Source organism: Rhodnius prolixus, unplaced genomic scaffold, assembly GCF_049639745.1.
Source record: "Rhodnius prolixus isolate KJV_2025 unplaced genomic scaffold, Rpr scaffold_5, whole genome shotgun sequence".
Taxonomy (NCBI): domain Eukaryota; kingdom Metazoa; phylum Arthropoda; class Insecta; order Hemiptera; family Reduviidae; genus Rhodnius; species Rhodnius prolixus.
The window spans coordinates 6158321-6182990 of record NW_027411624.1 but is presented as its reverse complement, the minus strand read 5'-3'; the positions used below and the strand labels follow the sequence as shown (position 1 = coordinate 6182990).

Genomic DNA, 24670 nt, shown 5'->3' with positions numbered 1-24670 from the left:
ACTGGGCCACTGAAGGCTCAGAAAACACATGCATCGCGCATTGGCCTGGCAGATGATAGGCTTTTGTAGGTTCTGTGCCAGAAGGAGGAGGAGGAAACGGCACTCTGCACGTGTTGTGTCAGTGTGTGGGGGCTTGTCTGGGGCTAAGGATGTTACTTCTCGAGGGGAGGAAAAACCAAGGCCTGTGAGCTTTACCCAAGAGCCGCTCTCCAGCATTAAGAGTCTCAATTAAAAGGACAGGTCTGGAGGGTGAGCTTTAAAGTGAGGGGAGCCACAATAGATCCAGAGGCCTTGAGGCTGCCCTAGTTTAATCTATCTATCTATACGCCCACAGGCGTTCGAGTTTTTAGCCTCGCCGCCATATTTTGTTTCAAAGGATAAAAAATGATCATTAATTTTTGTATTTTCATCTCGACTGATGGGATATCATCTTACAAGCAAATGAATTCTTCAGAATTCAGAAATAATTTATACACCTCGATTATTTTTTTTCGATTAATTATTCATCATCATCATGACAGAAGACTATTTTTCTTTGTCAGTCTTATCATTAAATTTATATGTTATAATTTAAAAATATTGTTTAATTCCATTAAATTCAACATGACGGTAACATCAAAATTGTTTTAAGCGAGTATATCCGAAAAATGTAAAAGGTATACCAAAAATCTGGTTAGATCCTCAAGGTTCCCCACTCCAAACTTGGGATTTTTAATCGAATGTTATTTAGCTATACTATAAAGTGAACACTATGGCCTTAGAACCTCTGTTTCAAAATTGGGAACCATCATTCAGCGGTACACCCACCAACACCAATGCTGCCCCTTTTCCTCAGTATTCCTCCCTATTAACTGTGAGGAAGTCCTGCTTTTTCCCATAGGTATAAGTTGGGGCTGAGTTTTAGTTACTGGAGTAGCTCTATTCCTGCTTTGGACAAAACCTCAAACTAACTAACTTGGGTTATAGTGTTCCAAATTTGGAATTTGGGCCGACAAATTTGACTCCTTTATATACTAAAATCGATATAAAATGACAGTTTATATAAGAGGAATGATACGAATTGCTAGACTACAAAGAAAAACAAAACAAAAAATGCCATCAAAAGGCGATTTAAACTACTAAGGAGAAGTTTCTTAATGATTTTTTTTCGAAACCAGAGATCATATATTACAATATTGACAGTGAACATTAGATGGAAACGACTGGAGAAGTTACCCAGTAGTAACACTCCAAAATACTGAACTGTTCATTCTCTTCACTTCAGAGGAGATCACGAGGCTCTCACTGTCCTTTAAGACGTATCTTTAGATTGTCCAGGAAGAATTCTAGGAGAAAGATTTTGTAGCTAGAGGATTTGCAAAGTGAAACGCAGGTTGCAATGGAATCTCCCACTGGTCTCGTGTTTTCTGGCAACTTCGGTGATAAAAGGAATGAATATTAAGATCTGTGTGTATGGTCCCGGTTAGAGACTAAAAAATTGGGACGTTTACTGTGGATAGAAGTATTTTAGGTTCTAGAAATTGAATTCTTTGAAGATTGGTTGAACCCCCCACAAGAGCTATTCCACATGTCCAGATTTTTTTTTTTTATTGTATATATTTATTTATTTACAACCTGTAAACATATAACATACATCCAGTAAATGTGATCATCATTTTGTTAGGCACAGATTGTAGGCTGAATCCGAGGATCCAGCGCCGCAATCGGGAAGGCATGCTGAGAGGGGCCAGCATCTCTCTAGGGGTTGGAAGGAAGTTTAGGAAATAGGTAAAAGGTCACGGGGCCAACGTCGTTTCAGGCGTCGTGGAGGACTGTCGTGATGGGTTGTTGTGGATAAGGCTTATGCTGTGGGATTAGGATGTATGGTTAGGCTATTATGGAAATTAAGGAAGCCAAGAATGGATTAGGTCATTGACAAAAGGGATATTGAGGTCTGTGTGGAGAGTTAAATTGGATACATAATAAGGAGCGTTGACGATATGCCGAAGGACTTTAGATTGAAAGGATTGGATTCTTTGAATGTTGGAAGGTTTTGCAGAGCCCCACAGCTCAGCTCCGTAGGTCCAGATGGGTCTTAGTAGTGTCTTGTATAGAGTCAGTTTATTCTGTACGTTCATGGCTGATCTCCGCCCTAACAGTCTTCGTAGTTGTCCATATCGTCTATTGAGTCTTGTGCGCGGGTTCCATCTAAGTCGACACACGTCCAGATAGACTTTTAAAATTAAAGTAGTGAGTCTTTTGTTGTAAGACAGATTAGTTCTAACGTCTAAGAGTCTTTTAAGTCGTCGATTGCGTCTTTTTTAGTTGTCTACTTTTAAGTCTAGAGGTGGAAGGGTTTTTCATGAAACTACATTACTTAGATACATAATTTTAGAATATCATCTCTATCTTGTTACTTAATGTTCAATCTATATGTTAATAGCATTTAGATTAATCTGATTAGATTAATTTAGAGTTAAATTGCTAATCATGTTAAAATCATTATTTGCAAGATATTAGATACTACTGTCAATATTTCTGGATTATACAATATTTCCGCAAAATTTTGGCAGAAGTTTAATTTGATTAAAGTGAGTTGAGTGTTTAGATGGGGTTCACCTTTCACGAACAGGCTACATCTGTTTTAGAAGTTTTCCTACAATCTCTTGAATTATAACAATCCGCCAGTTCTAAGAACGACTTCTATCTTATTGCGTTGTTATGTCATTCTGTTAAATACGCCGTATTCTAAATTTAGCGAGGTTGTAGTATTTGTGAGGTCGGAAGTTGTACTGTTTTTCAAGAAAAGGCACTTTCCTAAAAACACTAAAACTGGGTGAAAACCAATTTTTCCAAGGAGGGGAAAAACGTCACAAATAAAAGCTATAGATATACGTAATCCATTATCTCTGTAACCTATCGACGTTTTAGAACAGAGGTGGAGCAGTGGATTTTGGAAGGAACATCGGAAACGGTAGAGATCTCGAGCTGACTGCCGTCAGGCTAAGGAAATTCATGGCCTGTGGTTGGCTTTAGCAGGTCTCGAATCTGTCTGTTAGTTCAGGTGTTGAGTTGACATGCGAATTTAGCGTACCTTACCCAATCGCCAATTTGCGCAGGGCTGTGGTGAGTCAAATGATACTGTGTGGCACTTTGTAGGAGGTGTGCCCCGTTTATTCTAAAACTAGATTTCTCGTCTACGGAAGAGGTTAAATGTTTCCTCTCCCGGAGATTGTGGTATCTGGTAATCTTTACCAGAACTTTCTAGGTTTATTCAGTACCCACTGGGCGATTAAGTCGCCATGCTCCCTAGTGTCCTGTTGCTACTTTATTAGTTTATTGGACTGCTAACCGGCACTTTTTAGACGGATTTGTTGGTTTTGAAGCCCCGGTATCTCTCATGAGATAAGGGGAGGGTGGAGAACAATGGGCATTTTGGATTGCCTGCGTTCGTTCCTCTTTTTGGTGGATCCGCCCTTTTAATACAATCTACAATCTGTAGATATACTTAATATAATATATAATATGTAATAGTAATAACTTCAGAAGTTGACGAGTCTCAAATACATAAATAAAAGAACATTCATTTTTTTCCCAAGCTTTAGATCTCAGTTTGAACTTGTAAAAAAAAATCTTCAAGAATGTTTCCTCAACGTATCGCATTGCTACTGGAAAAACTGGGAAAACTACAGTGGTTAAGTTGAAAACAATGGCCCATTATTAACTAGCTAAGAACGTTTTGCTGAAAAAGATGGTCTTAAAACAATAAATATTAAGTAAATATTTCATTCAGAAAGACGCTTTGAAAAGTAAAAGTACGCATGTCGAAACCTGCAAAACTCCACCTTCCATGTAGATTAGATTAGATTGTCAGGGTGGGAGCCTACGCCCCACGGCACCGCAGCCAAAAGAGGCTTATTGTGCCATTCCCATTTGGATGTAGTAGACAAAACCTGCCTTACCTACCAAAGAGGTTGAGGACTTTCTTTTTGCGCTACCTACCTCCTTTGGTCTTAAAAGTTTCAAAGGTTTCATAACGCAACCATTCGATTGCAACGCAATCGAACAGCCAGTGAGAGGCCGTTTCCTCCTCTTCCTGACACAATCGGTTCCGAACTAATAAGCCCCCACCTTATACAGATGATTATGTCCTATGTGTACTGTGTAAATGTATTGGGGTGTAACAGTATATGTTGATCATGTTCATGTTGTTAGGCTGGGATACCCGCAGGGACGCCAAGTACCCTAATCCACTTCCCCTTAAGAGGCACCTTCCATGTAAGCAACTAAGGTCATGTAGGGCAATTTTGATAATGCGAGATATTCACAGCGATAAAAGAAAATTGTGTGTTTTCCTAAGAAAAGTAATCTATTTGATGAAGTTTTATAGTGACAAGATTGTTAGCACTGTGAAAGTAAATTTTATGAACTAATGTGGGAAATTTGCTTTTTTCCATTACAGGAAAATAGTCTCAGGGGGGGGAATTAAAGTTTTCTTTATAAAAGGGAAAGTTTTACTTCTTTTTCCTTTTTTTTTTTTTTGATAAAAGTAGTTTTCATTAAAAGGGAACTATTATAGCAGGCTATGTGTCCTTAGAGTACTGTGAGAGGAAAATTTTATAGTTAAACTACTAAAAAGTAGAACACCTTGGAAAACTCACCCCACCTTTTTTTTTTACTACTATTCTGAAAGTTCTAAAAAGAATGGAAATTCTATTCAGAAAAAGTGGCATTTCCGGTTTGCTGATTTTCTTTAAATTAAGCAAGGTGTAGTGATTACGAAGCTTGTAAGTAGGAGAATTCGGATCCCGCGTGTAGTTAAGTGAAGTATAGTAAGTACTTCCGGGCCCTCGTGTGCGACAACTTACGAAGCAGTTGAATGTTAAGCCCCGCCTCGAAAAAAAAAAATAGGCGATTATTGTACTTAGTGAGTTCGAACTTTGGGAATAGCGGTAAGAGGAAGTCATGTGAGTCTGCACAGCTGATTTTATTAAAAACAAAAAATAAAATACAAATTATCTGATTTTGAATTCAATCTTTACTTTTCGATCACTTGGGAGTTCCAATTGAATTAAATAGATATGGTTTACAGAGGGTTTTGTTATTTGTCCCAATATCATGTTTATCCAAAACCCAATAACCAATACGGTTACCACAAATAGTGCTAGACTAAATCTTTAGCCGTTCAAGGTTGGTTATCCAATATAACCTTTAACTCGTGTCTACCCGGTGGTGACATATGGTGTGTGGGGGTGGGGGTGGGGTTGGAGTTAACTAATATCGTTGCTCTCACGTTTTACTACTTGGTTAAAAAGGATGTAGAAATTTTACGATCGTGACAAAAATTTTTTTTTGCTTTTTGTAAATTGAATTTTGGCGATATAAGACATGTTTCGGAGAAGTCGCGATAACTAGAAATCGTAGAGGGTTAACATTTGTCTTTTTTCTTTTTTATTTTTATGGATGTTACGCGTTTAGAGATGTAGGGAAAAAGATTTTGTTCAAATTTGGAACAGGAGAAGTGGGAATAATTTAATATGGATTCCTATTATTCGTGGGTTCGAATCCAGCTGCTGACTCTTACATTTTCTCTTCCTAGGAGCTTCTTAAGGTTCACTGCCCGGTGATGGATTAGAGAATACTGTCCGAAGGTTGGTCGTGCTATGTGCTAATGATTTTAGATTTTGAAGCGCCTTTTGTTTAAAAAATATAACAAAAAAATTAAATGTGACTTAAATGTTTCGGAATGGGAAGAAAATTTGTAAGTTAGAATGCAGAGAAATAGTTGAAACAGGAAGTCATGTGAGTGGTCACACCAGATTTTTATCAAGCAAATTTTATACACAAACCAATCATATGGTACTCCATTTCTTACAACGCCATTAATGTAACATATATAATGGGAGCTACTCATATTTACATTACACTTTTTTTATTTATCTATTTATTTACGACCTGTATAGACTACAACTTGTAAAATGGTCTATCTCGAGTTAACCACAGATTTTTTTGCTGAATCCTGGTAGATTCAGCGCCACAATGGATGGGAGGCATGTTGAGTGGGGCCCAGCCAATGCTAGAACACTGGAGGTTGTATGGAAGGTTAGGATTGAGTTAAAAGATCGCAGGGGCCAACGTCGTTTCAAGACTATCGGGATGGGCTGTTGTGGATAAGGTGCTGTGGGGATTAGAATGTATGGTTTAGACCAGTGGTCCTCAACCTTTTTTGTATCGAAGAGCATATTCCAAATTGCCGATGATGTAACGGGCACCAATTATTTTTTTAAAGTTAAATTTTGTAGTTACTTTCAAATTAATAACGCAAAACAATACAATATTTTTGTCAACCAGGTTCCAAAAATGTTTTATCTGTTACATAGGATTTCAGTACAGTGTGATTTTTAAGATCCAAAATCTGGAAGTTCTTAAAATTTTAAAATCTATCCATTTAATTTATTTTTAGTAAAAATGTTCACTTAAATTTTAAATATTTTGTTTTTATTTTATAGTAGCATTAATGAAACAGTTGACGGGCGCCATGGCGCCTGTGGTCATATGGTTGGGGGACCACGGGTTTAGACTGTTATGGAAATTAAGGAAGCCAAGAATGGATTTGGTCATTGACAAAAGGGGGATATTTATATGGAGGGTTAAATTGGATATACAATAATAGCGGGGCTTTTGACGATTTGCCGAAGGATTTTAGATTGAAAGGATTTGGGTTCTTTGGATGCTGGATGGTTTCGCAAAGCCCCACAGCTCAGCTCCGTAGGTGGGTCTTAGTGGTGTCTTGTATAGAGTCAGCTTATTCTTCACATTCATGGCTGATCTCCGTTCTAGCAGTCTTCGTAGCTGTCCGTATCGTCTATAGCATGAGGTCGGCAACCTATTTTAAGTAGAGAGCCATTTTTCCTTATATAATTTTAATAAATCTTACCAAGAGCCGCAAGGATGATAGTGTAAAAGACTCTGTAGATGATCTGTATTCACAAATTTTTATTTTATGGTATTCAATAACATTTAAATGTTTTATATACTTATTTTCACATATTGCAAAGTAAAATAAACAAATAAATAATAACTTAACGAATGAAAAGGCGGCAGTCTTACAATATAAATCAAGTACTTTATTTAGATATTGTATAATTCTATTCAATTTCGAACCTATCACATTAAAATTCTTTTTGAAAAAATACCTTTAATAAATGGAATTTTCATTTGTTTCAATAAAATTAAAATATACAATATATTTTGGGCAGGCTGAAGAGTCACACAATTTAGATAAAAGAGCCGCATGCGGCTCGCGAGCCGCGGGTTGCCCGACCCCTGGTCTATAGAGTTCTTGTCTTTTCAGTCCAGTGTGTGGGTTCCATGTTAGTCGACTGTCCAAGTTAGATAGCGTACAACATAACACTTAACAGGATTTAAGTGTTATGTCCTCCCCAATTTTTCCACCAGAAAAGCAGTTTTTCTTGAAATAGAAGTTATAGATATGCAAACACACACACACATATGCGACACGAAGTTTAAAATCAAAACATTGAGACGTAGTTTTTTACGAAAACATTTTTTAAAAAAACATAAACACTTCCGGTTTGTGCTGAATTTGTCCAAAAACTTATTGCCGGTATTGAATACGAGAAGGGGGGGCACCTATTTGGAATATATCAAATTCGGGAGGGGGGAAAAAAAACCCATGGATCTCAAAACGGATATATTTCCGGTAAAAATACAAAACCAAAAATACGCGCGATACCATCTCTAGTAGATTAAAAAAAAAGTAAAAAAAAAAAAAATTATTTTTTAAAATTTTTTTGCGGAGATAGTTGGTTGCCATAGTTACCATGGTTAAACGGGACTATGAACAGAACTACCACATGATTGCGCCAGTAGTGGGGGGGGGGGGATAAAAGTCACCCTCTCCTACATCAACGACCACCCCCTACTTGACTAACACCATGATTTTCTCTCAACTTGGTTTCCTTCCTTTCAGTACAGTTTCACTAACCATCGAACGTATTTGGGAACGTCTCATTTTTTTAAAAAGAACATTTTGCCTTTTAATTCAATTTTTACGATCGTAAAATTTTATTAGAAAAAATATTAATAATAATTAATTGTTATTATAAGACTATTTAAAATTACGGGCTAAGAAAGTATATGACAATTTTTTTTTTTTTTTTTTGGCGAGGGGTTTTCTTTTTTAATAAAGGGATAATGTGTCTTTATTGGGGGGGAAATTTTATAATTTTTCCTTTATTAATTTTTGCTCATTATAATTAAATATTCTCCAAGATCTTTATTAATAATTATTATAATTATAAAATGGCAAAAAGTAAATAAATTTTTAAATTTTACAAATCAAATATTAAATAATAACAAAGAGTCAGTAATCTTTCTATTCTCAAAGGTAAGCTCTAACTTTTTCTTTAATTACATTGTAATTGTTTTTGGCTATTGTAATTTTGTTGTTGTACTTTATTCTGTTTATTCCTCCCCCTTCTTTCTGTTATCCTCCGGAAATGGAATAGTGCAGAAATTTGATTTTAAGTTTACACCGGAAGTACGTATATCCGTTTTGTGGTCTACAGAGTACGAAAAAGTTATTTTTTTTATTTTTATTTTTTACAAAATTTTCTCTCTTCCTTTACTTCCTCTCTCTCTCTCTCTCTCTCTCTCCCTCATATTTATTTAATTTATTACTTTTAATTATATCATTTTATCAAAATTAAAAAAAAAAGCGTTTTTTTTAAATGGCCACCTCATGGGGAAAGGTACATTTCACTGAAATGTATGGTTTTCCATTATTAAAACTGTCCGGTAGGACAGTTGTATAAGGGTTGATCGACAAAAAGTGCACGAAAAAGCGTAAAGTTGAAAAACACCCAACTTTGACAATTTTTTTCTCTTTTTCTATAAAAGATAAAATTCCCAAATTTTCTTTATAATGTAGGGCAAACCCTCCTTTATGGCTGTAATTTTTTTGCAACAACCCAGATCTAATAGGTTTCGAGAAAAAAGTTGCCGAAAATGAGCAAAAACGGCTTTTTCAAAAAATGTTCTTGTTCTGGTTCTTATTGTTCTTCTTGTTACCTTTTTTGTAAACAACGTAGCGCCTAAACGCGTGAACCGATTTTCATGAATGAGGTGTCATTCGATTCAATATTTTATGTAGATGTGCCTTTTGGGGGTCCCGACGCTGTACATCGAATGGGAGAGGAGTAAGCCCCCTTTATGTAAGGCCCCCTCCAAAATTATTATTACTAATTACTCTGTAAATCTTGGCCCGATTTTGATAAAATTGCATATTTTTATTTCATCTTGTTTTTCACGTAAAAAGAAAATAATAATACAATTTGAATGTAAATTTTAAAAAAATAAATAAAATAATGGTACAGGATGTGATGAACGTGTATCCTTAGCTAGGAGCCGGAAGGAATGATTAATTGAGATTAGCTAGCCGCCGCTTGCTCTCCTCTGTGTTTTGATGTCGACATTTTCATCCACACCCTAAGGGAAATCTCGGGATTACTAGCTAATCCATAGAGCATAGAGAAATTGTTAGGGATGTTAGTAATCAGATAGAGAGATTGTTTAATATGGATTTCTTTTTTTTTTTTCAGCAGTTAAAGAGGGAATGCCATATTTATTTATTTAAAAATGGGATTAGAAACGAATCTGGTTTGGGCACTCACACGACCTTACTCTTACCTCAGTTCATAAAATTCAATTTTTGGGTGAAAAGTTAGTTGACTCCCAATCTTTTACGTCTTTAAAGGAACCATTTTTTTTGTTGGAAAAATTAGCTAAAAACTGAATGCGCTTCAGTAAACTGGTACTTACGGCCAGTTGTTTCTCTTCAAATTGGCCATTTAAGTTATATATTTAATTACTGTTCATTATTTTTGGTGACTGAATCATAGGTTCCAATAGAATGAAAAAAGTAACTGCCTGTTTCAGTCATGATATATTTTTTATTATGCCTTTGCTTTCGACCCCTAGGGACTAGGTCATCTTCAGGGCTAATTTACAATGTTACATTCAATGTACTCTCAGTCCTTGAGCAGACAAGACAGAAGACACACCAACCAATGATGTAAAACATTGTAAACTTTTTTAAATTGGCCCTGAAGATGACCTAGTCCCTAGGTTCGAAAGCTCCGGCATAATAAAGTTTGTCTTGACTGAAAATGGCATTAATTTTTCATCCTACATATTTAATATTTAATTAATGAAAAATCCCTTAAATTATACTGAAATGGTACTTTTATGGGAATCCCCACCATAAATGCTCGCCCAGAATGCTTAGGATTTTTTTTTTGCGGGATAATATTTCATCATAAAAGTTTGCAGAACTACTTGATCGCCATAAGTGTACCAACTTAAAAGACGTTTACGTGATAATAGTTTTGAAAAATCTAAAATAATAAACTAAAAAATACAAATAAATAAATTGATTACGTAATGTGGCACTTCCGCTTCACTGTTTCTGCCTAAAAGCCACTTTTATGGAATCAAGTGACCATTTAAAGGATATTTCCGGCGGAAATTGGATATCGAAATATTTACATGACCGTAACACTTTTCTTACTGAGTCATTCAATCACATTCCTAACCTGGAATAAGTGGAAGTAAAAATATTAAGTAAAACAAGGATAACAGGGGAAGAAGAAAAATATTTATGGAGAAAGACATTCTTTCCCGCTAGACATTTAGTGGAACGCGGGACAATAAATTCTCTTAGAACGGGAACCATTACAACTAATCGGTTAGACTTAGCCCGCCTTGCTCAGATGTATTGCGGGCAATTTATTTGTTACTTCAATTACCGGTGCAGGCGTTGAGTTTTTTTTTTTTTCTTTGTTATATCAGATATTTTATTAGAAAATTCTTTTGGGAATTCAGAAGATGGGATTAAAGAAAAACCTGGAAAATTCGTTTTCTTTAGCTAGGAAAAACCCATTACTTCGGAGCCTCCAATTTTTTAATACATTCATCTCTATATAAGTTACCTGCCGTTCGTCTCGAGTCATATGCCGGCCCTTGTATTGGATTTAAGAAGCGATGAAATGAGTGGGGGAGCCTGGAATATCTCTTGATCCCTTGCGCTGTTTGTTCCCTTTTCACCTTCATAAAATATCTTGAAGAACAGCTTTCTTTGCCCACCCCTTAGCAGGAAGTTGGAGTGATGTCAGATTGTGGATCACTTCAATGCCATCTCTGGTAACCTCTTAGCAAAAAAAAAAAAAAAATCTATGGGAGTAGATGAAAATCGAATTTTTCGTCTCACAAATTTTTTAAGGAAAACTCCTAAATTTCGAGGAAACCTTGAGAACTGTTGGGAAAAGTCTTTTGAGTATTCAAATATCTTGGTTTTATTAGGTTTTTCACAGATCCCTTTTTTTAGCGCATCAACAGCTGAGGTTATTAGCGCTCGGAGCTTTTTTCAGTGCACTGCCGGCCTCCGGACAGTGTTCTCTCGTTACAGACAACACTGTCCATCACCGGACAGTGAGCTGTAAGAAGCTCCTAGGAAGAGAAAATCTAAGGGTTAGCAGCTGGATTCGAACCGGGGACCTCCGCGTTGGAATCGAGTACGCTAACCACATAGCTAATCCCTCCCCTACAGATCCCTGTTATTTGTAGACTAAATTAACAGTCTACAGCGGTTATAGGCTAGACCCGCAATGCTAAGATGTATTGTTGGTTTAGTGGGTTCGATTCCTGGTCTCTAGGCCTTGGATTTTATTAAATGGTTAAACTAATTGTTTATTAAAAATTCCGAATTTCAGGAAAATATTAATAAAAAAAAGTTAGTTGTGAAAAGCCCTGCAAGTTACAATATTACACCCAACTGGAAACTTCCAATAGAAAATGCTCTTTTATATTTTCCGACTTGGTTAAAGTATTATATAACATTTTATTGGAGGATAATAATAGCCAGCGATTTATGGGCATGTTTGAACAGGAAGTTAAATTAAATTAAGTAAAAACCGGTGAAAAGTGCCAGTTTCCACTTGTAAAAAAATCTCTTAAATGTAAATTACAATGCGGCTTAAAAGAAAAAGAAAAGTTTACAGTACCTTGATTATTTCGTTTAATTTTCAACAAGATCATAACAGCATCCAACCGGCCACATTTCCTTCTTAAACTTTCTGTTTAAGAATAATTTTCTTTACAAAAAAAAAAACTTGGTTAAATTTCAAGTCAAAGATTTTCCCATTGACCTGTTTAAAATGATAATAGTCTATATTTTCTTTGAAAGAAAATTGTGGACAATCTAATTTCCTGTTTAGAGCTGTTTACGTAAGAAATTTTTAAGAGGATGGGAATGAGATTTAATCGCTGGGCGTTTACAGCCTCATTTATTATGAAGGAGAGTTTAAAGTATCGCTGTAATTCGGAGCTTGGATAGAAAATTTGGTTCCTCATATTAATATATATTATATAAATTAATTTATTTAAATTATTGTCGAAGTAAATAGATTTAAAAGAATATTTTTGATCTTAAAATCTTCACCGATCGGTACTGCCGCGTTCGTCAAGGGCAGGCCCTCTCGTCCCTTATACCCATAATAGCTGGAGTCCCTCAAGGAAGCATTCTAGGCCCTGTCCTTTTTCTAATATATACTGCTGACTTACCTCTTTCCCAAAATACAATAGTTTCAACATTCTCTGACGATACTGCTATCCTTTCATCCCACTCTGATCCGGTGCAAGCCAGTCAGAACATTCAAATTGATTTAAATTTTCTCGAAACCTGGTTCCGGTCAAATGGGAAATAAAAATTTAATGAACAAAAATCAGTGCACATTACGTTTGCTTTACGAAAATCTGGCTAGTCCACCAGTTCAACTGAACGGTGTAAAAGATTCCTCCAGCTGACTTAGTACGATACTTAGGACTGTACATTGACAAGAGACTCACCTGGAACCCACATACTCGACTGAAACGACAAGACGTGAACAGACGCTACAAGCTACTTATACTAGACTACATGGCCGCAGATCCCCAAACTCGACTAGAAACACAAAATGACAATTTATAAGACACTGTTAAGACCCATATGGGGGCATACAGAGCAGAAGTGTGGGGGCTCAACCAAACCCTCGTAACTCCAAACGCCTGCAGACACTACAATCTAAAATCCTACGGAAAATCCTGAATGCTCCTTACTACATTTCTAACCTTACCATACACACTGGACCTTCACATCCCTTTTGTCACTGACCTAATAAAGTCTCGCTATCGCAAATTTCACAGCCTCCTAGCTCTCTCCATCCTAATCCTCTTGTCCAACAACTCTCCTCTCCTCACCTTTCCGAAATTCCTCTTGGTCGACTGAAGCGGAAGTGGCCTAGAGATCTATTGCTGTGATTAAATCATTGTGAAAGAGTTTCACCAATGGGTGATTGCTCTAACCATGACATTACAAGTGAACTGAACCAGTAAGATCAAATTTACTTGATGCAAAATAAATAAAAAAAGAATACTTAAAAATTATATTTTACTTTTATTTTTTTTATATAGTTTTTCATTTCCTGTGTAGGGCTCTTGTTACTTCCGCTCATTTTTATTACGAACAGAACTCCTTGTCTCAGGATGGTACTGAATGGTACTAATAATTGTAATAACTACAACGATTTTTTTACCTCCTCCCTCCTCAATACGTTGAAATATAAAGACTTTTTTTTATTATTATTAGTTATTCTACGCTTTTTTTTTATTATTATTAGTTATTCTACGCTTTCTTTATTTATTTTATGTATCGATATATATTTTTTATTTATTTGATCTTTTTTTATTATTAAGTTCTTTACCGGACTTCAAGTGGGAATGTGTTACGATTAAGTCAAATTTAGTGAGTGAACACAACTTTAATCTCTGGGTACTTATGCTGTGACGTCACGCTTACTGCAACCACTTTCTTTACTTCCGTTTATCACAGAAAATATCGATATTTTAGTGAATATCTTTAAAATTGAGGCCAACATTTTCTATCCCTTTCTCTGGTTCTGGTAGAGAAAATTTATAAAAAAAAAAAAACTGTGACTGTGTCATGGACACGGCCGTGTGTACGTGAATACGTTTACGTAACGGGTTATATTTTTTATATAAAATATTTAGGATGAAACAATGTGTCTTCATAATCGACGATCGAACACAATCTATGCCTATACAGTCCGTTGTCCGATGTAGAAGCGATTTCATCATCCATTTGCATAATTTCAACCGGCCCCAGCTGCAGATGTACTGGACACCGTCGTCGTTGATCCGCTCGGCCGCATTCATTCTTTTACGTTCCCGGCACAGCATGGACTCGGTCATATGGTGTTTTATTATTACCATTCGATTGTTCTTGAGAAGCCCTTTCCAACCGTATACGATCTCTGTATTTGGTTTTGGTTTTTCGACGCATGTAGGCCGACATTATATATTTTTGATAATATTTTTTTATTCTAACACCTTATTATATTCACTGTCACTATTTTACACTATTGTTTTATATACAATCGATAGATTGTGACGACAGCTGACGATTAAAACTTAAACGAACATCGTAGCTTCTCCGAGTCAAAAGTTATACCATTTGCAAATCTCGATACGCAGCAAAATGATCTCAAAAAGGCGGCGCTTCCCGCTCCACTGCGCGCGATGCGTCTCCGTCCTCGCTTATCGAAATGAATTCTTTGATCCTCTAGCTATCCAGTGGTCTAATTTAATTTTGGATATAGACCATAGATTCGAAACTATAACGCCAAACTGTATCCCCCGATTTTGTTATCATTAGATTTTTTGGATTACCACCATATGATTCAAATTTAAAGACGTACCTATTCACGTCAAAAAAACAACCAATTTGAATATTAAATTTTCACCATACATAAATAAATAAATAAATGTATTTCTATAAGATTTCCTTCGGATAAATGATGTTTGAAAAGTATAATACAATTTTTCCAGAATAAAGAAATATAGTTTGTGGAATCGTTACATCATATATCTTCTCTTTTTTTTGACGTCACTCACTCACTCTCTCTTTCTCTCTCTCTTCTTTAGCCGTAGAAATATCATTGAGGTCCATTGAGGACCATTGGATCATTGAGAAATAAATCGTGATGAAATGGTCTAAAAATAGCTACAGAAAATTGCCCTTCAATGTATTATCATTTTTTTATAATACGTTTCCTTAAATGTATTTATTTATTCAATTTGTTTATATGTATAAAGAAAATACTTTTTTCTTCCATCTAAGGTTGAAAATGTAGTGTAAATGATACACGCAAATACTAAGATACTTTACTAAGATAACTGCCAAAGTCATAACTCAAAAGTGACAAGTCGGGAGCATTATCTTTGTGTACGTATTAATGAGGAAATAATAGTTCGATTAAGTTGTGATAAGAATTTTCCAATCGAAATCGATACAGTATTATTATGTATCGATTCTTTTTTTTATTTTTATTTTTGGGTGGGTTGTCATTTAAAAGATACCAAACTTTATGTAGGAGCATTTCACTGAATCGATGTATAAATTCTTATATACAAAAGGGCGAAAGATTATTGCCAATTGCAGTCATATCTTTTTTTAAATTATTTATTTTTTTACCAAGCTTTCGACTAGAAATGTAAATAATATCTTCAGGTGGAATACACATTTGACAGAAACAGATTTATAAGTGTACAAATTAATTTGATGAATTGATCGTGAAGCGATTGTTAGACGATATCACGGCCGACTGGAGAAAAACAAAAAGTTAAAGATGTGCAGAATCTTTTGGGTCCTTTTTTTAAAAAAGGGATTTAAATGTTAAACATATTTGCGAAAACATTGTAGACCATATTTCATATTTAAAAAAAAATAAAGGGCGTTAGAAAATGAGATTGTAACTTTAGAAACTGATCTATAAAAGAGAAGATTTTTGGTAATATATTTACAGAGAAAAAAAAATCCCTTTATTGCCAAATGTAGGGAATATTCCTTTTCTGGGTTTTGGTTCCTTGCATCCCTTTGTGATTCGGCCTTTTCATATTTATAGATAACGTAGAATATGATTTATTCTGTACTTAGGCACCACGGTAGCTGGGCGGTTATAGGCTAGACCCGCAAAGCTAAGATGTATTGTTGGTTAGTGGATTCGATCCCCTAGTCTAGGCCTTGGATTTTATTTAATGGTTAATATGAGAAATTTATAGTAAAGTATGTTAGGCGGTTATAGGCTAGACCCGCAAAGCTAAGATGTATTGTTGGTTTAGTGGGTTCGATTCCCCCAGTCTAGGCCTTCGATTTTATTTAATGGTTAATATGAGAAATTCACAGTAAAGTATGTTAGGCGGTTATAGGCTAGACCCGCAATGCTAAGATGTATTGTTGGTTTAGTGGGTTCGTTTCCCCCGGTCTAGGCCTTCGATTTTATTTAATGGTTAATATGAGAAATTCACAGTAAAGTATGTTAGGTGGTTATAGGCTAGACCCGCAATGCTAAGATGTATTGTTGGTTTAGTGGGTTCGTTTCCCCCGGTCTAGGCCTTGGATTTTATTTAATGGTTAATATGAGAAATTTATAGTAAAGTATGTTAGGCGGTTATAGGGTAGACCCGCAAAGCTAAGATGTATTATTGGTTTAGTGGGTTCGATTCCCTCGGTCTAGACCTTGGTTTTTATTTAATGGTTAATATGAAAAATGTACAGTAAAGTATGTTTGCTAGTCGCCTCCGTTCACGACACCTAATTGGGTAGTTGGACGTAAAGCCCGCCTATAAAAGTAGGCAATTACTTTACTTTTTTTGGTTCTCTACATACTGATTCCCCATACTGAAAATTCCTTATCTTTATCTGGATCTACACTCATATTTTGATATGATTCCTTGGTTAGAAACATGCAGACATTTTCTTCTTTCATGACACTACAACCCAGTGATGTCAGACTTGGCCTACGCAATATGTTTCCTCCAGACGCCCCTATTTTTAGCAGCCGCCATCCAGTTACGGGTTTCGGGAGGATATTCTTAGCATCTTGAGCCACACCGTCCTGCCATCGCACCCTGGGCCCTTCCAATTCTTCGTTTCCTATCTGTATATCTCGCATAGGACACATTAATTCTCATTAACGATAGGACTGATAGTTACTTCTCAATTAATAAGCCGATTGAATCAATAAATAGATCGCGACAATTTTTTAAGAGAAAAAGTCGATCTTATGTATTATACAGAAGTTGGTCAAGCCTGCGTTATAGTTATTAACAATTATAATTGTTTGTTTTTTTACATTTCGTAACATCAAAGGATGTTTTTTTTGGTTTGTCTTCTGTGTCGGTTTTTAAAACTGTTCTGGTTTGTGAACAGATCCGGGTGGTAATGTTTTTTGTAGTAAGTTCGCCGTATATTTTGTTTTTTAGAGTGTTCGTATCTGTTTTTGAAATTTAAACTAATTTCCGTCTTTGATATGTATATCATTTCTAGTACTTCCTCTTTTTTCGTACGTTTGTCTTTGATTTTTTAGAAACGTTGTATTCGGGAAATCGGAAGTGGGATGATTTTCTGTGCTATAATTGGAAAGTGCTGCGATGGTCTTTTTCAGTTTGGGGTCTGACGAGTTTTTGGTATAGTCCTTTAAGTAATGCGATGTTTCCACCTATATTATTTTTTGTGATACTCTTTGCATTCTATATTTCGTAAATTAGATTTCTTTGTCTTGTTCACTCCTCTTCTTTAGATTCAAAGAAAAATGGTATTTTTTTTTTTTTTTTTTATTGTTGTTAATCTTCCTCTCTGGAGCGGAAACAATATTGCTGTGGGGCCTTTCTCGACGTGGCTCAGGCCTTTGATCGAGTCTGGCACCCAGGACTATTGTGGAAGTTAAAGAGTGCTCTTCCATCAACTTATTACTTGATTATACTATCATTTCTTACCGACCGCTTCTTTAAGATAAGTTGTGGATCTGCCTCTTCCGACTACTCTCTGGCACGGGCTGGTGTACCTCAAGGAAGTATTCTCGGACCGCTTCTCTATACTGTGTATACATCTGACCTACCAACTGACTCAAACACACTGCTCTGCACTTACGCTGACGATACTGCTATTCTCTCTTCTAACTCAGACGCCACTACAGCCTCCTCTCATCTACAATATCATCTAAACAAACTTGAACCCTGGGCCAAAAAGTGGAGAGTCAAATTCAATACTCAAAAGTGTGAACAAATAACTTTTACTCTGCGTCGTAATTCTTGTCCCACTTTAAATTTTAACTCAATTCCTCTTCCTTCTGCTAATTTAGTTCGCTACCTTGGGATGTACATCGACAAAAGACTAACGTGGAATCCGCACACTAAACTGAAAAGACTAGAACTCAACCGACGAAACAAATTACTGTTACGACTAATTGGCAGACAATCCAAACTACCACTGGAACATAAACGACTAATATACAACAGTGTACTTAAACCGATCTGGACTTACGGAATTGAGCTGTGGGGTTCAACCAAACATTCCAATTCACAAAGAATACAGTCCTTCCAATCAAAAATTCTCCGACAGAATACAAATTCTCCATTTTATGTCTCTAACTCTACTCTCCATAACGATCTCAAAATCTCATACATAACTGACGAATCTAAATCTAAATATAGAAAATTCTTTGACTCTCTTCCATTCTGTACCAATCCTCTTGTTCTAAATCTCGCCTCCACAACGATTCCAGATCGTCCTCCACGACGACTGAAACGCTGTTGGCCTCGTGACAATCTCCAATAAAGTAAGAAACTCCAGCGAGAGTGTTGCCGGTGGGCAGCTTCTCTCCTCATGTTGATCCAGTCAGGAAGACTTCTTTTAGCGTATTCACTTATTACGAATTCTATTCTTTGTAGATTGTGAATAGCAAATAAATTAAAAAAAAAAAAATGTTAATGCTTTTTGTAGCGCTGATTTTTGTGTATTGTGTTTTGTAGTCGTGTTTTTAATTGGTTTTTGACTGGTTGTAGATATGGTATAGAGGCGTACATTTTTTTTTTGGTACTATAGGCAGGTTGGAGCCGTGCGATTGTATTGGATTGTTGTTCCAGAAGCGTTGATTTGATTAGCTTTTTCGTAGTCAGATGTTGATAAGTTGGAGTATTGTTTTTTATTGGTTTCTGTGACGTAATGCTGTTATTAGGGGATGAGAAGGTTTGGCTTTGTAACTTGAAATTGTTGGCACTGTTGGATTAGAGGTTGGTTGGAGGAAAAATTAATATAAATCGACCAGAGTATGGTACAGGTTTTGTATTAATTTTTCCACTGTCAGTACTAATGAAAACGAGATCAAGATAGCGTAAAAAGAAAAACGATGAGCAATATTTTATATAATTTTTTCTAAGATCGTCTAAGGGAGGGATAATTGTCTAATACGGGGGAAATCTGATAGAGAAGTGATGAGAGTAGACTTCACTCTAAGTACGAGATGTGGCTATTAAATAACGAGACTGATGCTGTAAAATCAATTTATTTTAAATTTATACATATTTAGTTAATATCACCTTCAATATACACCCCTCCCCTATCCCTACAACGCTCCAAGCGAATTTACCATTGTTCAGAAACAGTGCTGGAAGTCTTTTTCTGTGAGCTCCTGCATGACGCGTGCCGCTTTTTCTTTCACAGCTTCAACGGACCGAAAAATCGTGTTCCTTTTAATGCAGATTTGACTTTGGGGAACAGATAAAAGTCACATTAGGGCCAGGACAAGCGTATAAAGCGGATGGCCTAAAACTGGGATGTTGTACTTGGCTGCAGACAATACAGTGTGAGCTGGCGGCGCGTTGTCTTGATGGAGAACCCGGTGACTTGTTCTTCCACAAATCGGGTCGTTTTTTTTTTCCTTACTCTTTCACCAGAGTTGAGCAAGCACCTCACCGGTAGTAATGTTGATTAATTATAATGGGATATTTTCATTCGTTTTGGACGTGGAAGGGTGGCGCAGGCGGTCATCATCTCCGACGTCTTCTCGGCCATCTTGGAACCAATCACAAACTTGCGCACGTGATAAACATTCATCGTCATAAACTTCTTTTTAATAAAAATTAAGTTTCAGTAGCGGTTTTATCAAGTTTTGACGTGAAATTTCACGACAATTCGTTGCTCTACTACATGTGTAGTATCATGTTTTCGGCAAAACGAAACTAACACCTCTTACACAAACGATGGTTCCGGTCAGACAGATTTCTCTACAAACACGTGAGACGCTGCAATCGAAAGAAAAGGCTTTGCGCTGCACAGCTGTTGGTCGTTCAAGATTTGGCGCATGCATATTTCTTCTGTAGCAGCATCAGTCTGTTATTTAATAACCACATCTCGTATGTAACTATCAACTGTTTTGGAAATACAGTGTTTGAAGAAAATATAAGGACTTAAAAAAACCTTGAGCATGATAGTCGTCTGAGTGTACACGACTTTATAATTTTGAGATAACTCTGAAGGCAAATAGAAAGGAATGAATTATAATATGGGTTTTTTTGTCGAGTGTCTGATGGGTTAGGAGATGGAAGTCTTCTCTCTTTGAAGTGGTAATGTCCAGGGTCGGCTTTGATTCGGGTGACCCAGCTGGAAATAGAATCCACTGATCTTCTTGACTGAAGAGTAGAATTTTCTTCAGCATATCTACTGAACAGGGAAACTGTGCTGGGACTTTTCTTTTGAAAAATGTTAGGAGTAACATATTATTGTGAATGTCTTATACAAAGAAGTATTGTGGTGTAGCGTTCAACATCTGGAATTTTTAGATATACTTCTTTGTAGGAACTCTTGCTACTGACGGCACAACAGCAAAGCACGTACTTTGAACTTGAGAGCTTTCAGATTCACCGATCAACCAAACTTTCGCTTTTATAAATCACATTTTACACCTTTTACAAACTACTACATCTTCACAATAGTGTCAATGCCTACAATATCCACAATAGGGACTTTCGCATAAATCCTCTAACCAAAACTCCTCGTGTCAACCTTGCCTTGTACGCTGATGACGTGGCCTTTTACACGTCATCTTGGAGAATGGACACCATCACCAACAGACTTACTCTTGCAATAGACAGACTTACAAAATTCTGCAGCAAATGGAAAATTAAAATTAACCACGACAAGACAATACGCTATACTCTTCACTAAACGCAGACCCACTTTTAACCGACAAATCAGATGTAATAACACTCTCATTCCGTGGTCTACCCACATGAAGTACTTAGGGCTAACTTTGGGACAACAAACTGACTTTCACTACGCACGTTCAGGACAAAGTAAACGCAGGCAAACTGGTCTACACAACTATTATTTCTTTTACTCTCACGTGACTCCAAAATGACTGTGACTAACAAACTACTCTTTTACAAAGTAGTCATTAGGCCGATGTTGCTCTACGCCTGCTCCACCTGGAGCCTGACTTGTAGTAGCAACATCAAGAAACTCCAGGACAACGCAAAACAAATTTCTCAGACTCGCAACAGACTCTCCACAGCGCACTAGAATTGACTCACTCCACGAGAGACTGCGTTCATTATCCCCCGATACACTTCTTTATCCAAAATCGTCTGCTCAAACTCCTTTCCATTCTAGACTGCCATCCTAATCCACTCTGCCGTGACATAGCCTCCTACAGATCCTTCTACAACATACAGACACTGAAGACTTACACATATCCTACTGTAACTCTCTACAACTAGCTGCAGGTTTTTCCTCTCCTTTTTTCCCTGTATTCCTACCCTACTCACCTAACTTTTCTCTTACTTCACTTAGTTAAGAAGGTTGAAATGTATTGTACATTTATACTTCTATATTTATTATAATAAATATTTATTCTTTAATATAGGGACTTTCGCAAGTTCGGGGTTACCCCCTAAGCTTTCTTACATCCTTAAGCTTCAGCACGCCCTCCCCCCTGTTACTAGCTTATTTTACCTAAACCAAAGCTGTGAAGCTAAAGAGTAAATTTCCGTGGGTGTTGCCAAATCTAGCTTAAACAGTCAAAGCGACTCTAGTACGTACTACCAATTTGCAACCTTTCTCCCAATATAGTATCTTTAATTAGATTTAAGAGAGTGGCTTTTGGTTAAAGCTTGAAGACATTAAGTTCTGCCATTACTAAAGTGCTACTTAGTCCCATGACAATGGGTTTCACAATAAGTGAAGAGGAATTTTTCCTTCTGTTCCATTCATCTACTATCTTTCTATGTATTCTAGCTGTGAAGATCGTAATGCAATTAATTGCATAAAAGCTACGTATTCATCTAAATTGTTAAACCAATCAGGCTGGCTAACAACATCTATTCTGCTTTTTTTTTTAACTCGTAGTTAGGGAATTTTAGTTGTGAAACTGTGCAACCCTGATTACAAAGTAGCTTTTGAAGGGTTGATTAAAATTGCTCTATTTTCTTAATTAATGCTTTACATTCTGTAGTAAAGTTATGCGATTTGACGAAAAGAATAAAAAAGTTATTCTGTGATTTTCTATATCTACTACTACTACGTAGCTCTACAGCCCAGGGTGCGCCTTGGCTTCCTTAATAATGCGACTCCAGACATCTCAGATTGGCTGTGTTTGTTTTCCATCCCGACACTCCAAAGGACTCTCAAGTCCTCCTCAACATCGTCAGGCCAACGTCTTCGCGGTCGGCCAACTCTCTTCTTCATGCCTATGACGGTACCACGCGCAGCAGTCTGCTCGACATCCTGTCTTCTGGCATTCATGTGGCCCCTAACCATTCCAATCGTCCAGTCTTCATGAAACGGACCACACATTCTCATCCCCATACAGAGAATATAAAGCTCACAGTTCTTTCTGAGCCTCCATGTGCGAGAAGTAGTGTCGAAGATTTTCTATATCTAAAGAAAGAAAATTGTAATTTTATTTTTATTTTCAACACTATTTTGCCACTTCCGCTTTCAATGCTGGGTAACAGGAAGTGTTGTGATAATTCAAATTTTCGATTTCGTGTTTTTTGCCGTAAGTATCTGATTTTGAGGTTCCCTCATTCCTCAAAGAGTGGGCTCAGTTTTTTTGGTGTGAGTGTGCGAAAGGAAATATGAACCGGAAATCTCAGTTGGTTGAAGTTTTACGTTTGAAAACTGTGCGCAATGTAGCGGTCAAAATTCCTGGTACGGAAGTATCACTTAAATGAATTAATTTTTAAATTATTTTGTATTATTATTTATTTAAAAGATTTTTCCGTAAATTTTCATTTAAGTAAGAGAAAGTCATGTTTTTTTCCTCACTAGATATCCGATTTTCTTTACTTACTTTAACTCTGCACCTCACTTAGTTCCCCCACTTAGTTCACTCTATTTTTAAGTGCATTTTTACTTTTTTTTAAAGTCCTGCCCAAATAATGTTCATAGTAAATTTAAAAAATATACAAAAATGGAAAATCAAAATAAATCTTGAGAAGACTAAAGGCCATACTCTTTACTAAACCTTTTCTTAACAGACAAATTAGACCCTAAACAATGCTCTGATCCCGTTGTCTAACCACGTCATGTATCTCGGCCTAACTTTTGGAAAACAACCTTCTCTACGCACGTTCAGGACAAAGGGAAACCTCTGGTTAGTTGGAAGGACTCAAGACATTGATTTCCTTTCCTCTCACGAATCTCGAAGACTCAGTACAGAACAAACTCCTCCTCTACAAAATGGTCATCAGACAGATGCTACTCTATATCTGCTCCCCTCTGGAGCCTGTTCTGTCGTATAACATCAAGAAACTCCCAGGATAACGCAAGAACAAAGTTTTTCTCAGACTTGCGACAAACTCTCCTCGACGCTTTAAAATCCACTCACTCCTCTAGACTGTATCCATTATCTCCGCGTACATTCCTATATCCAAAATCGTCTGCTGAAACTCCTTTCCATCCTAGATTGCCCATCCTAAACCCAAACCCACTCTGCCGCTACATAGCCTCCTACAGATCCTTCTATTCCCTACTGGACACAAAAGAATCAAACATATCCTAACTTTCTTCTTTAGTTGCTGTTTTTCCTTTCTTCTTCTCCTGCATTCTCTAGCCTTTCCATCCTAAGGTTTCCACATACTATGTAATAAGGTTGTAATTTAAATATATACTATTTATAAACGGCAATATCCGGGAGTAAGCTATCCCATTTTTCTTTTATTAAAAAATAATAATAATAATAATCTTTTAATTCCTGGCTCAATGTGGAAAATCCCACCCTCAGGACAAACAAAAAACGTCATCATTCCTTTCATTCCCTGTCCACAGTAATCCTGTTATCTATCCTGTTACATGTGTCCTGTTGTAAACACAATATTTTTTGAAATCGAATAATAAATTTTTAAAAACAAAAAAACAAAAAAATATTTATTATACCGCTGAAATATTCAAATAAATAATATATATATATATTTTAAAGAAATTTTAACAAATTGTTTCTGTGGTTAATATGAAAAATAATATATTTCATTTTCTGATTGTTTTCTCGCCTCATTTTCATAATTTCTTAATTTTCTCTTGCTTTTTCTCCTTGTCTGTGGGCTGGGTGTGTGTGTGAGAGAGAGAGATATGAGAGAAATGAGAGAAAGGGAGAGAGCAAAGAGAGAATGAGTCTGTTGGTTTGTCTATCTGTGGGGTTAGTGATCGGCTTAATTAAAAATAATAACTGTTCATTCGTAAAAAGTCCTAGCTTTTAATTTAGTTCAGTTTCCGCTA

General features: G+C 36.4%; 1 protein-coding gene across 2 annotated transcripts in view; it reads left to right on the top strand.

The window, feature by feature from the left end:
- Nucleotides 1-24670, top strand: part of LOC141457701 (pyrokinin-1 receptor-like) — a 179466-nt gene that overhangs the window by 1697 nt on the left and 153099 nt on the right. The window contains exon 1 of one of the 2 annotated variants that reach the window (XM_074134904.1): nt 8373-8389. The exons of the other annotated variant lie outside the window; for it this stretch is intronic. The gene's annotated coding sequence lies outside the window, so the exon portion shown is untranslated. Of the gene's footprint in view, nt 1-8372; nt 8390-24670 lie in introns of those variants that run through there. 2 annotated transcript variants of the gene reach the window in all.